At 52.4% G+C, this 12,805-nt stretch overlaps 1 protein-coding gene across 5 annotated transcripts in view; it reads right to left on the bottom strand.

Moving 5' to 3' along the window:
• Positions 1-12,805, bottom strand: part of FGD5 (FYVE, RhoGEF and PH domain containing 5) — a 123,046-nt gene that overhangs the window by 66,450 nt on the left and 43,791 nt on the right. The window lies entirely within an intron of this gene.

Here is a 12,805-nt window from a genome sequence, read left to right as displayed (position 1 = left end):
CCAACAAAGGGAAAGCGAACAGGCCAGGGGCCCTACTAATGTCATGAGCCGTTAATGAGTGCTCTGTGCTTCCATGAGGACCCAGAAGTGAATAAGAACCTCCTTCCTGCCCTCACTCCAGCCAGTCTGTTCTCCTACTAGTTCCTTGAACATTCCAAGCTCTTTGCTGCCTCAGTACCTTTACACATGCTGTTCAAGACAGACTTGTCTCCCTTAGACACGAGGTAGGCTGTGATGCTGAAGGAAGGTACAAATAATTACTATGAGGGCAAGAGATGTTCATTCTGATCAGTCTGGCAGTCTGGACTGGCCTGGTTGGGCGGCAGGGTCAGTCCTCAAGGTGGCCGTGTCCTCTGGGCCTGAAGAAGGGATGCAATGATGTGGCAGACAGAGTCTGGGATGTGCATTCGAGCCCCTCGCCCGAGCCCTGCTGCCAGCCAGATCATGGACAAGACACAGCTCAGGGTATCCGTTTCCACCTAGGCTACGCTGGAATAATGATTCCTATTCTCATTTTCTTGGCAGATGCTGTGAGGATCAGTATGTAGAAAGCTTATTCAGGAGTGATAATCTCATATCTACATAACTATGACTATTGTGTAGCCAATGTCATTAACTGATTAAATAATACATTCATTCAATAAGTATTCATTGATTGCCCGCTTTATGCCCGGCACACAGCTAGGCAGTGGGTAAAACACCGGTGAATAAAGCAGATATGGTCCCTGTCCTCAAAAAGGGAAAAGCTAATATATGATCATACATTGTGACACGTGAAGGAGAAGGATGTGCTCTCATAGAGAGTAACAGGAGGGGGGCTGTTGAGATAGGTCAGGGAAGGCACCTCTGAGGCTGAGACCAGAAGGAGGAGAAGGAGCCTTGCGATAGGAGGGGAAGTGTTCCAGGCAGGAAGCAGCACGTGTAAAGGCACCGAGGCAGCAAAGAGCCTGGCATGGGACATAAGCCGACCTAGAGCACAGGAACCCTCCTTTCTCTGCCTTCTAAACCTTCCTCACAGAGGATGCTCTGGCCCCATCACAACAGCCTCCTTGCTCTGCTCCTTGCTCCCAGCCTCCCTCTCCACACAGCACAGTGATTGTTCTGCAACAGAAATTGGGCCACATCCCCTTCTTACTCAAGAACCTTCAATGGCTCCCTCCTGCCTTTGGCAATGTGGTCCCAGACAACTTCTCACAAAACTTCTCTTCATGCTAAAAATCCAGGCATCTTATCTTATTAAATTCTTATCAAATACTGATTCCTGCCCTCTGGGAATGATGGATGGATGGATGGATGGATGGATGGATGGATGGATGGATGGACAGACGGAGGAGGGGCGGCAGGGAGGGAGCCTCCATCCTCTGGAGTGGCCCTGCCAACTCTAGCCCAGGCCTTTGGCGGGCAGGTGCAGGGCCCTTGCCTCAGGTCTGGTCCAGGCAGGGGGAAGCATGGCCGGGGTGGGTACATCAGGAGAGGAGAAACTGAGTCTTGGGCTGCAGTGCAAGTAGAGGCCCTTCTTGGAGCTCCTTCCTGACTATGATAGGAGCCAGACCACGGACACCTCTCTCCAGAACACCTGGAGCCCAGGAAACAAGGGTCCGCCTGGAGCAGAACGGGCGTCCCCTGGTCCACACACTGGCGAAGAGGCTAGAAAGATCAGCAGCCTGTTCCTGCCTGGGCTCTTGCTGTGTGTGTGTGTGTGTGTGTGTGTGTACGAGTGTGTGAGAGTGTGTGTGTGTGACAGTGCGAGTGTGTGTGTGTGTGTTGAGAGTGGTGAGGGCTTGGAGCTGTGCACTTGTCTGCAGAGGCACAGCCCTGATCCAAGCTGCGCCACAACCCGCTCTGCCATCCAACTGCACACCCTTCTGGCCACTCCTCTTTCTTCCTCTTTTTCAAGATTTACTTTGTTCTTTTCTTTCAAACTACGAGAGCAAACAAGTACTCTGCAACAAGCCATATACCATGGAGGTGTACAAAGGCATGCGAGAGCCTCCCCTCCTGCTGGGGCCACCAGTTCCCTCCTCTAAGGAGCTGTCCCCTGGCCCAGAGGTCAGGAACGCTGCAGCTGCTGAGGGAGCTCAGAACCATGCTCAAGAAAGTGATGGCGTGGACAGTCTCACTGAGCTACAGCTCCCCTCCCTCCAGAGCTGTGCATGTCCTCAGACAGGGAGCCGAGCCCTGCTCTCCCTCCATGAGGAATGGCCACATTAGGCCCCAGCAGGAGCCCATTAGGCATGTGAAGGATGGCCAGGAATGGTGAGGCAGGGAGCAGTTAACTGTGCCCCGGGACCATTCCTCCTCCTTATCAAGGAAAAGCCCCGGGACCATTCCTCCTCCTTATCAAGGAAAAGCAGGTATACGGCAGGCCTTTCCTAGAACGTGCTGTGAAGGCGGAAAGGATTCCCAGCCAAACCTCCCGCCGGGTAAAGGGTGTCTCCATCCTCCCAGGCAGCAAGCTGGAAACCCGAGCATCTTCGCACAGCCAGCCACTGCTTGAATATTAAACCGCTCCCAAATTCACCTTCAAATCTTCCCCGACTCTGCTGGCATCTCTATGACAGCCTGGTGGTCCAAGCCATCTCTTGCCTGGATGTCTGTAACACTTGCTTCCTATTGGCTCCCATTCCCCCCGACTGCCCTCCGATCTGCTCACCCAGCGGCCAGAGGGACCCTCTCAAATCCAATCTGATCTTGTCACCGTCTTGCTCAAATTGCTCAGGGATATTCCAGTGCTGTTGGGATTTGGCCCCAACAGCCCAGCCTGCCAGGCAAGGCTCCACTCAACCTGGGGCTGGGGAAGTGGGCATCCTTGGGCCCTGATGCTGCCATGAAGTCTGCCCAGCATCAGACTCCACCAGGCATCCAGGGGCTCTGCCTCAAACCAGGCAAGGGCTGGATTCCTCGGAGCAGAGCCATGGGTGACACTGGGGAGAGACCTCATGGACACCAAACCTCCGGAGAGGCGGAGAGGCTGGCTCAAGGTCACGGGGCAAATCTGGACCAACACTCATCGCTTCGGAAGATGCCCCTGCCTATGCCTGATCCCACTTTAGAGACATGAAAACAGAGGCCCAGTCGGGTTCCCTCGGTGCACTGACGTGCGGGGTTGGGTCTCAGGTTGCAAGGGCAAAAGGAGCTTTGCTTTTGTTGTCTGTGCTCTTCTTTTATTTCCCTTCTGAGAAGCAGCAGAGTGCAGCGGTTAGAGCTCACTCTTGGGTGGGACTGCCTGGGTTCAAACCCTGGCTCGGCCACTTAATGGCCATGTTTAACCTCCCTAAGCCTCAGCAGTGCCCAATTCACTGAGCTGCTGGGAGGATTCAATGAATTAAATAATGCAAGACACTCAGAACAGTTCCCAACACTTGATAACTCAATAAATGTGAGCTCTCCTCCTTACCAGCTTGGCCTGGCTGTGCACGGCTGTTCCATTATTGACCGACTGTCGTCTAATGTCAGCTCGTTTTTAACATCTGAACTATTCTGACCTCATCCTGAGTGATAATACCCATGAAGTCACAGTACGTATTCTTCTAACACTTTAAGATAAACCATACAATAATTAACCTATAACACGTTTGACTAAAATGATCTTGCCCTCCATTGAAGATGCACAGACCTTAGAGACAAACGTGGTTACTGCTGACCCACCAACCATCTGTCCTCAATCCAACCTTAGCTTCTGGCTAGAAATGTGGCTCAGGCTCTTTTTATTCTCCTTCTTCCTCTCACTTGTTTTCTAGAAAGATCTAAAAGGGAAGTCAGGAGACAAGGGTTTGGGTTCTCTGATGATATTCTGGCTCATTTATTTCACTGTCCTATTGAGGGATTGTGAGCACAGCAGACGGGGACAAACTGCCATTAAAAACATGCTTTCAGGGCTTCCCTGGTGGCGCCGTGGTTGGGAGTCCGCCTGCCGACGCAGGGGACACGGGTTCGTGCCCCGGTCTGGAAAGATCCCACATGCCGCAGAGCGGCTGGGCCCGTGAGCCATGGCCGCTGAGCCTGCGCGTCCGGAGCCGGTGCTCCGCAAAGGGAGAGGCCACAACTGTGAGAGGCCCGCGTACCGCAAAACAAACAAACAAACAAAAAGCATGCTTTCACAACATAAAAGAGCAAGTATAATCCGAGGCCTTAACAGATTCAGTGGAAGCTATAGTGACAGACCTTATATTGGACCAAAGTCATTTGTTAAATAAGGAAATCAAGACAGAACTGCCTCTATAGACCCCTGATGATATTTGCTACCAGGCTGATCTTCAAATACAGGGGAAGATAAACATCTCCAAATGTTTTCTTAATAACTTCTGCCCAAATGCTCTGACAGGCCCTGGAGAACTCGTGTCCTGGGTGAGTAACCACTTCCTCCCTCGGAGGACAGACTGGGAACCCTCACATAGCCCATCCATTGCCCTAGTCTGTCAACATAAACCTGTGAGGTGGGTCCTCTACACAGTATGCCCTAAGGAAGGCTGCAAGGTCTGTATTTTCATCTATCTGGTTCCTATCTGCTTGCTTTTTGGTCATTCAGACTCTGTACTGTAGGTACTGGTAATACAGTGGTGAACAAACACATTGTCTGTTCTATGGCCTCTCCAGTCAAAATGCCCATTATAATCATAACTAGGTGAGGTGTTGTCTCTAGACACCTTTTTTTTTCTTTTTTAACATCTTTATTGGAGTATAATTGCTTTACAATGGTGTGTTAGTTTCTGCTCTACAACAAAGTGAATCAGCTATATGTACACATATATCCCCATATCCCCTCCCTCTTGGGTCTCCCTCCCACCCTCCCTATGGTCACAAAGCACCGAGCTGATTTCCCTGTGCTATGTGGCTGCTTCCCACTAGCTATCTATTTTACATTTGGTAGTGTATATATGTCCATGCTACTCTCTCATTTCATCCCAGCTTACCTTTCCCCCTCCCCGTGTCCTCAAGTCCATTCTCTACGTCTGTGTGTCTAGACACCTTCTTTGAATATACCAATAGATTACGTGTGAGAAAGCCCTCTGATCCAAAACCTACCCGTCTACTCACTCACCCATCTATACACTTTTCCATCCACTCGCCCATTTAGCCACTCCTCCCTACCGCCCTCCTCTCCATCCACTCCTCTACCCATTCATCTATCCAATTACCCATCTACTTAGCCATCCATTGCTGCATCCATTCATCCACGCACCTACCTGGCCAGCCTTCTATCCACCCACTCAACTATCCAGCTACGCAATCATCCGTCCTCCCATCCATCCACTCCCTCACTCATTCAACAAACACAAATTAGCACCTACTTCAAAGTGCAAACACAGGGAGGCCTCAAAGATGATTAAAGCACTCTCCTGGCCTCACAGAAAGCACAGTGCAAAGTATTAGTTAAGAGGATGAGCTCAGAAGTCAGAACACTTGGTTTGAATCCCAGCTCTACCACTTCAAGCAAGTTACTTCAACTTTCCATGGCTCAGCTGTTGTTTTTTTTAATCTGTAAATCAAGGGTAATGACACATGCTGGGAAAACAGACAAAATGCCACGTGGTCAGCACTGTAGGTTTAGAGACCAAGTGGTATAAAACTTTGGCATCAGATCAAGGAGAGTCACTGGGTGACCTTAGGCAAGCCACCCACCATCTCTGTTTCTTATCTGTCAAGTGGGGATGGCTGTATAGGTTCATTGTGGGCTTCAATCATGATAGTAAAAGTAGCCATTGCCTAGAACACAGTAGGTCCTTTTTGGCCAGCCTGCAGAGGGGCCAAGTTCTAAACCCCCAGACTAGTCTTCACAGAGCTGGTCTCCCTCCCTCTGGGTTGACTTGTGCTTTAAAGGGAACATAAATTACAGCTGCCCAGAGCTCGTGACCTTAAACGACCCTCCAAATGAGCACAGTCCTTTCCAGCAGCCTAGAGTCATAAAAGGACATGTGCACCCACATGCGGGGAAGAGAACTTTGTAACCTGGTCCAGGGCTGTCCGGCTCTGCCCATTAAATGCCGTCCCATGTGACACTCACTGGGAGCCATAACCCTGAGCACAGCCAAAATGGCCTCATAACTCATAAAAAGGGAACGCTTTCCTCACTGGGAGCCCTTCAGTGGGTGCTCTGGCCCCTCGCTCCACCCTTGCCGGTGCAGTGACATATGCATGGAGGAGGCCAGATTGCAGATGTAACGTCCTCTGGCTCCTCTGAGATAGGCTGGGGCCTTCCCGGAGCTCGCCAGCTCGGCGGGAGGGGCAGGGAGGCCTCGGGGCTGTGATCTCTGGGAGCTGGAAAGTTTGAGATGGAGGAGACAGGAGGACGGACTTGGTCAATATGACTATCCTAATTAATTAGCAGGGCAGCTGGAAGAGCATGGAAGTGGATGGAGGAGAGGGCTGGGCGCGAAATGAGGGATTTCCAAATCCTCAGACATTTCATCTTGTCCTGTGTCTCCTCCCCCATCCCTCAGCACCTGCAGAGGTCACTCAAACGTCCCTCCAGACCTTCCCCAGGTGGCATCTTCTGCCCTGATATTTCCTCGTCACTCAAAACTGACCCCTCACAGATCCCCCTCCTTCAAAGGCACATGCGATTTTCTTGGATACCACCCGCACTGTAACTGGGAACTTTCAATCTCAGACAGTGGAAACTGCCCAAGAAGATGGGGGTCAGAGACGGGGGAGTCCTGCATTCACTGCTAACCCACTGCATGGTCCTCCTGGTGGGCCTCCACACCTGTAAAGTGGAGATGGAGAATAAGACACCCACAGACGTGAAACTGCGCGTTGAGACCGGACCACATGCATCCGATGGCCTGGGGGCCAGGCTCTGAGAGCAGCTGCTGCCTGGAGTCTTCTCTCTGTTTCATTCCTTCTTGGAGAGAATGCATCTTACACCCAGGGTCAGCCAAGGGATAGTGCTTGTAATGCTTCCCAGAAACATGACTGAAGGAGAGGCTTTTTAAAAAATTCAATTTCCATTTTTCACTAAGTAAAAACAGAAGTGCATCCCTGCTCTCTGTCCTGTCACATCCACACCCCTCTGCTTAAAGCACAGCCTCAATGGTTTTTTACAGGGATTTGTTTTTTTGTTATAATAGCTTTACTGATATACAATTCATATACCATAAAATTTACCCTTTCAAAGAGTACAATCCAGAGCTTTTTAGTATAGTCACAGAGTTGTGCAACCATCACCACTATCTAATTTAGAACATTTTCGTCACCCCCAAATGAAACCATGTACCATTTAGCCATCAATCACATTCCTCCCTCTCCCCAATCCCTGGCAACCACTAAATTACTTTCTATCTCTATGGATGTGCCTATTCTAGACATTTCATATTAATGGAATCATACACCATTTGTCCTTTTGTGTCTGGCTTCTTTCACTCAGTACAATGTTTGCAAGGTCCATCCGTGTTCTAGCATCAGTACTTCATTCCATGTAATGGCCAAATAATATTGCACTGCATGGCTGTGCCACATTTTGTTTATCCGTCCATCTCCTGACGGACAGTTGGACTGTTTCCACTTTTTGGCTTGTATGAACAGTGCTCCTAGGGGTATTCATGTAGAAGTGTTTGGGGGGACATACATCTTCATTTCTCTTGGTATACCCAGGCGTGGAATGGCTGCGCCATGTGGTAACTCTACGTTTGACATTTTGAAGAACTGCCAGACCATTTTCAGCCGCACCATTTTGCATTCCCACTGGCAGCGTTGAGGGTTCTGATTTCTCCATATCCTCATCAACACTTGCTATTGTCTGTCTTTGTTATTTTAGCCTTCCTAGTGGGTTTGAAGTGGTTCTATAGGGATTATCGAGGAATTTTGTTCTCCTTGATTACAATTCAGCCTCCTCCCGCCCCAAACAAACACTGCCTGTTTCCTATTCAGAGAGAAACTGTGACTATGAAGGCTTTCTTTTCAGAAAATCAGTTGAGGTTCAGAGGTCCAGGGAGAAAAAATTAATACTTTTGGGAGATCTGCAGAAGCCTCATGAAATGACAGACTAATATAAAGAGGTAACATACGAGAGAAAAACCATAAGCCACAGTCCCAGTCTCCCCAGTGTAATGGTCTCTCTGACCCCGGCTTCAGTAACAGTATCTGCCTCATGCAACTCGGGCCACCAGCGAGGACAGCAGAGGAAGAGTCCTGAGCTTCTGGCCCTTAGCAGCAGCCACGCTGTTAGCACATGGCCCTGGCCCTGCTCTGACCACTGCCCCCAGCACTGTGGCCCTCTCTGGGGCCACAGGAGAGGATAATGTTAAAGGGCACAGTGTCAGAATTCCACCTCCTAAGGTCAGGACCCAGCTCTTCCACTCATCAGCCCAACGACCCAAGGTCAGCTGCTTACCTGCCTCAGTTTCCCCATCTGTCAAATGGAGATGATACAGCACTTACCCGCCCAGGGTTTGTAAGACGGTGTGTATGAATGAGGCGGGTGGACTGCTTAGCACAGTGTCTGGCAGGTGGATTGACTACAATCAGTGTGAGCTACAGGCCACAGACGAATTAATCAGCCAGAGCTCCTCGAGGTCTCACAGAGCTGGGTTCTAATCCCACCTCTGCCACCAGCTTGCTGTTGACCCTGTGTGGGCCCTCTCCTCTCTCTGGGCCTCAGTTTCCTCATCTGTAAAATCAGGGAGTTGGAGGACTTCTGAAGGCCCCTTCCACCATGATGTTCTGTGAGTCTGTGTCCAAAGGGGTCCCCTGCAAACCTGAGGAGTTCTGTCCCGGTGATTCCCGCCACAGATCTGCTGCCGTCAGCCGTCACATGCGGCCAAACCACCACCTGCCTGACCCTCACACACCTTTGTACCTCCCCATCTCTGTGCCTCTTCCAAGGCTCCAGCCGGATGGGGCTCCCCTCACCACTTACATGTTGAGGCTGCAGAAATCTGTGTCCCTGTATCGGCTCCCCTGTCAGCCACCAGTTCTGAGGGCAGGAATCATGGGCTCGGTATGCGTTTCTGTGCATTCCATGAATGGCATATAGTAGGTATATGACGAGCACGTGTTGAGTGACCGTCCTATGCAGCTATTCTTCTGACTTCCATCAGCCTGTCAGTGAGGCCCCCTCCACTTCTGCACATCCGGCAGGAGCCTGGCGCACAGCAGGTGCTCACACCTCTGGTGGAAATGGCACTGGCAGGCACTGCGACCACCGAGGATGCTGTGGCGTGGAGTCTTAATGGATAGATGAGCTTTTTTGCTAGTTAGGCCGTAACTTTATATTGCTTCAAATACAGCTGAAGGAGGGGGGTTGGGAGAGGCACCCCCATGAGCTGGATGTGGTTCACCCACAGGTTCAACGGATTCTATGCGTTCAGTTTCCTCATCTGTAAGATGGGCTCCACAGCCCTCACTCCTGAGCAACAGCCCAAAGCAAGAGCGAACTCGGACACATCTTTGTCCTGTCATCTCTGCTCCAGATTCAGAAGCCAGAGCACAGGGGAGATGAGAAGGGCAGGGGAACCACAGCTGCACCCCCAGCAGCTGCAGATTCATGAGGGGCGCTATAATTCTAGAATGGCACACCACATCTGAAGCTGCCAGGAGCTATGAGAGAGGGTGTTTGCGGCTTGTGTGCGTGGTGGTCTGAGAAACAAACAAGCCCCTTTTCCCACCCTTCCCTGCCACATGGACACAGCCAGCCAATAACAACAGCAGCAGCAGCAACAGTAGGAGAGGCAGAAGCCAGTGATCTTGAGTGCTGAGGACGTGACGGGCACTTGAGAAATGCTTCTCAATCACTGTATCCTGTAGGTATTAAGGTGCCCATTTTATAGATGAAGAAATAAGCAGGGACACGATATGTGCAGAGCTGGGATCTGATCTGAACACAGGGACCTCGGCTTCAGAGCCTGTCCTTGTAACCACTCACCTACACTGCTTCCACCAGCAGGAGCAGCTAACGTGTGTCAGGCAAGGAGCTGCACATGCCTCAGGGATCATCCCTTGTGACCCTCTCAGCCACTTAGTGGGACAAGCCCCACTACCATCCCCATCCTGCGTCTGGGGAAACAGAGGCTCTGCGAGGCTGAAGGACTCGCCCAAGCCCACTCTGCTCTGCCCCTCGCTCAGCTTCTCCCACACAGAACCACAAACAGCTGATCCGCACCTGGGCCCACTCATGAGACATGTTCACTCATCTGGTTCACTGTTGCCCCCTCTGTGCTGGGGAGACAGACGTGAAAACGTGCGAGACGTGCCCAGACACACTGGGGGTCCTCAGTGCAGTCGGCACAAGGCGGGTAGGAGGCGGGGCCTTCCTGACACGTGAACAAGCGAGTCACGTGGGAACAAAGTGGGACGCCTGGATGGGGGACACGGAGTCCAGACAGAGACGGACACCCCAAGGCTGAGACCCAGAAGGGAAGGTGACACAGGCAAGGGCAACAGGCCTGGACCCAGACATCCAACATCGCACATACTCTTGTCACATGGCTCATCTGTGGTCGTGCCCACTCCACCAGCCTCCTTTCCCCCAAACAGGGAAGAAACATTTCCAGAGAAATGCCATCCTTTGCCAAAGGCCTGTAAGAGCCTATGAATCCACCCGGCTTCTTGAGGGCAGGGCTGCTGGCCGAGAACAGATGCCTGGGAGAGGCCCAGTGTCTCCAGGCCGATGGATTCGCCCCAGACCCAGCTCCGACCTCACCTCCTACTCCAGGAAGCCTTCCCTGACCACTGAGGCAGGTCTACCATGAACTAGTGAGGCTTAGGCTTCAGGCCCCACACCTGCACAGGTCTCTCTCAAGGCTCTGCAGATTATTTCCTATCCTTCGTTGTACATTCTTCATCTTAAAGAGACTCCCCAGATTACATAAGCTTCAGAATCTGCCCCTGCTTGGACACGCCTCCCTGCAGAGGGCCTGCTCCCCTCTACACGGCCCTGTACCCAGGGGCTCCCCTCACCTGGTTGTGGTCTTAGCTCTGCACAGTTTCCTCTACCTCACCAGCCCCCAGGGCTGAACTCTGCACACAGCAGGTGCTCAACTAACCTGCTGGTTTCAACGGACTCCAGGGGAAGCACCTCCAGCCAGATCCGTGTGTGCATCCGTGTGTGCTTCTGTGAGTAGACACGGATGTGGGGCATCCCCCGGTCAGAGCTGCCCCCAAGCACAGACACAGCAATTTCCTGCAGATGGAGCGCCTGCTGCCTGCACTCTCTTGCCCGACACACCTCACACGTGCTGACTGTCCACCCCACGCCTGAGCGGGGGACACAGAGAGGGAGGAGATACCCCTTCTCTGCCCCTGAGGCACCCACAGCCCAGCGGGAACACAGACGGACAAGCAGCGGACAAGAAGGGTGGTGAGGGCTACGAGCACAGGAAAGGGGCCCTAAACTTGTGCGTGTGGGTGTGTGTGTGGGGGTAGGGGGGCGGTTCCAGGCCAGGGGAGACCTGAGACAGTCTGAAGGTTGAACACGAGACAGACAGGAAAAAGAACGTTAGGGGAGAGATCTCAGGAAATGCTCAAAGGCACAGAAGGGAGAGACGTTGGGGTCTGCGTGCTGTGGGGTGAGGAGGGCTGGGACAAGGGGCTGGCCAGGCAGCGGGCTCTCAAATGCCCCTGGACTGTGTATCCTGGGCGGGATGGGGGCTAGCAAAGGTTCTAGCCAGGGGAAGGACCCGAGCAGTTGTGCTCCCTGGAGAGTTCACCCTGGCCACCTGGGAGGAGCGGCGGGAGGAGACACAGTGGGAGCGGGGGAAGGGCGAGGCGTGGGCTCAGGCAAGTCCGTGGGCCCGACAGGGAGGTGTGGGAAACAATAAGCTCTTATCCTCATTTCACAGATGAGAAAACTGAGGCTCTGAGACGCTGGGGGATTTGCTCAGGGTGACGCAGCGAGCGAGAGGCAGTCCCAAGACTTCATTTCAGGTCTTCCTGCCCCAAATACAACCCCTGTCTCTCAAAGGGTGAAATCGGGGATGTAAAAGCAACAAAAACAGTGCCTGAAACCTGGCACGTACTCAGTGAATGCTAGTCTCCTTTCCAGTTCTTATTCAGGCTTTTAAACATAACCCGTGTGGGACTTCTCTGGTGGCACAGTGGTTAAGAATCCGTATGGGGATTCCCTGGTGGCGCAGTGGTTGAGAGTCCGCCTGCCGATGCAGGGGACACGGGTTCGTGCCCCGGTCCGGGAAGATCCCACGTGCCGCGGGGCGGCTGGGCCCATGAGCCATGGCCGCTGAGCCTGTGCGTCCAGAGCCTGTGCTCCACAACGGGGGAGGCCACAACAGTGAGAGGCCCACGTACCGCAAAAAAAAAAAAAAAAAAAAAAGAATCCGTCTGCCAACGCAGGGGGACACAGGTTCCATTCCTGGTCCAGGAAGATGCCACAGAGCAACTAAGCCCGCGAGCCACAACTGCTGAGCCCGCGAGCCACAACTACTGAAGCCCATGCGCCTAAAGCCCATGCTCCGTAGCAAGAGAAGCCACCGCAATGAGAAGCCCGCGCACCGCAATTAAGAGTAGCCCCCGCTCGCCGCAACCAGAGAAAGCCTGTGCACAGCAACAAAGACCCAACACAGCCACAAAATAATAATAATAATAATAATCCGTGCTTCCAGTATAATCAACCCAGGGCCCATTTTCACAAAATTTCAATTCACACACACTTCTCAGGCACATTTCTGTGGCAAAAGTGAGGCCACCCTGCACTTCTTGGGTCACAGGGCTGAGTGGGGCTGGCCTGCCCTTCCTTCCTCTCACAGCTGGGCTGCAGGCTACACCAGGGCAGTGAGTGTTGCTGTGCCTTTGTTAGCGCTGCAGCAAGTCACCCATTTAACAGGTGGGGAGACTGAGTCCAGAGCAGAAGGAC

Source organism: Orcinus orca, chromosome 10, assembly GCF_937001465.1.
Source record: "Orcinus orca chromosome 10, mOrcOrc1.1, whole genome shotgun sequence".
Taxonomy (NCBI): Eukaryota; Metazoa; Chordata; class Mammalia; order Artiodactyla; family Delphinidae; genus Orcinus; species Orcinus orca.
This window is presented reverse-complemented; position numbering and strand designations above follow the sequence as displayed.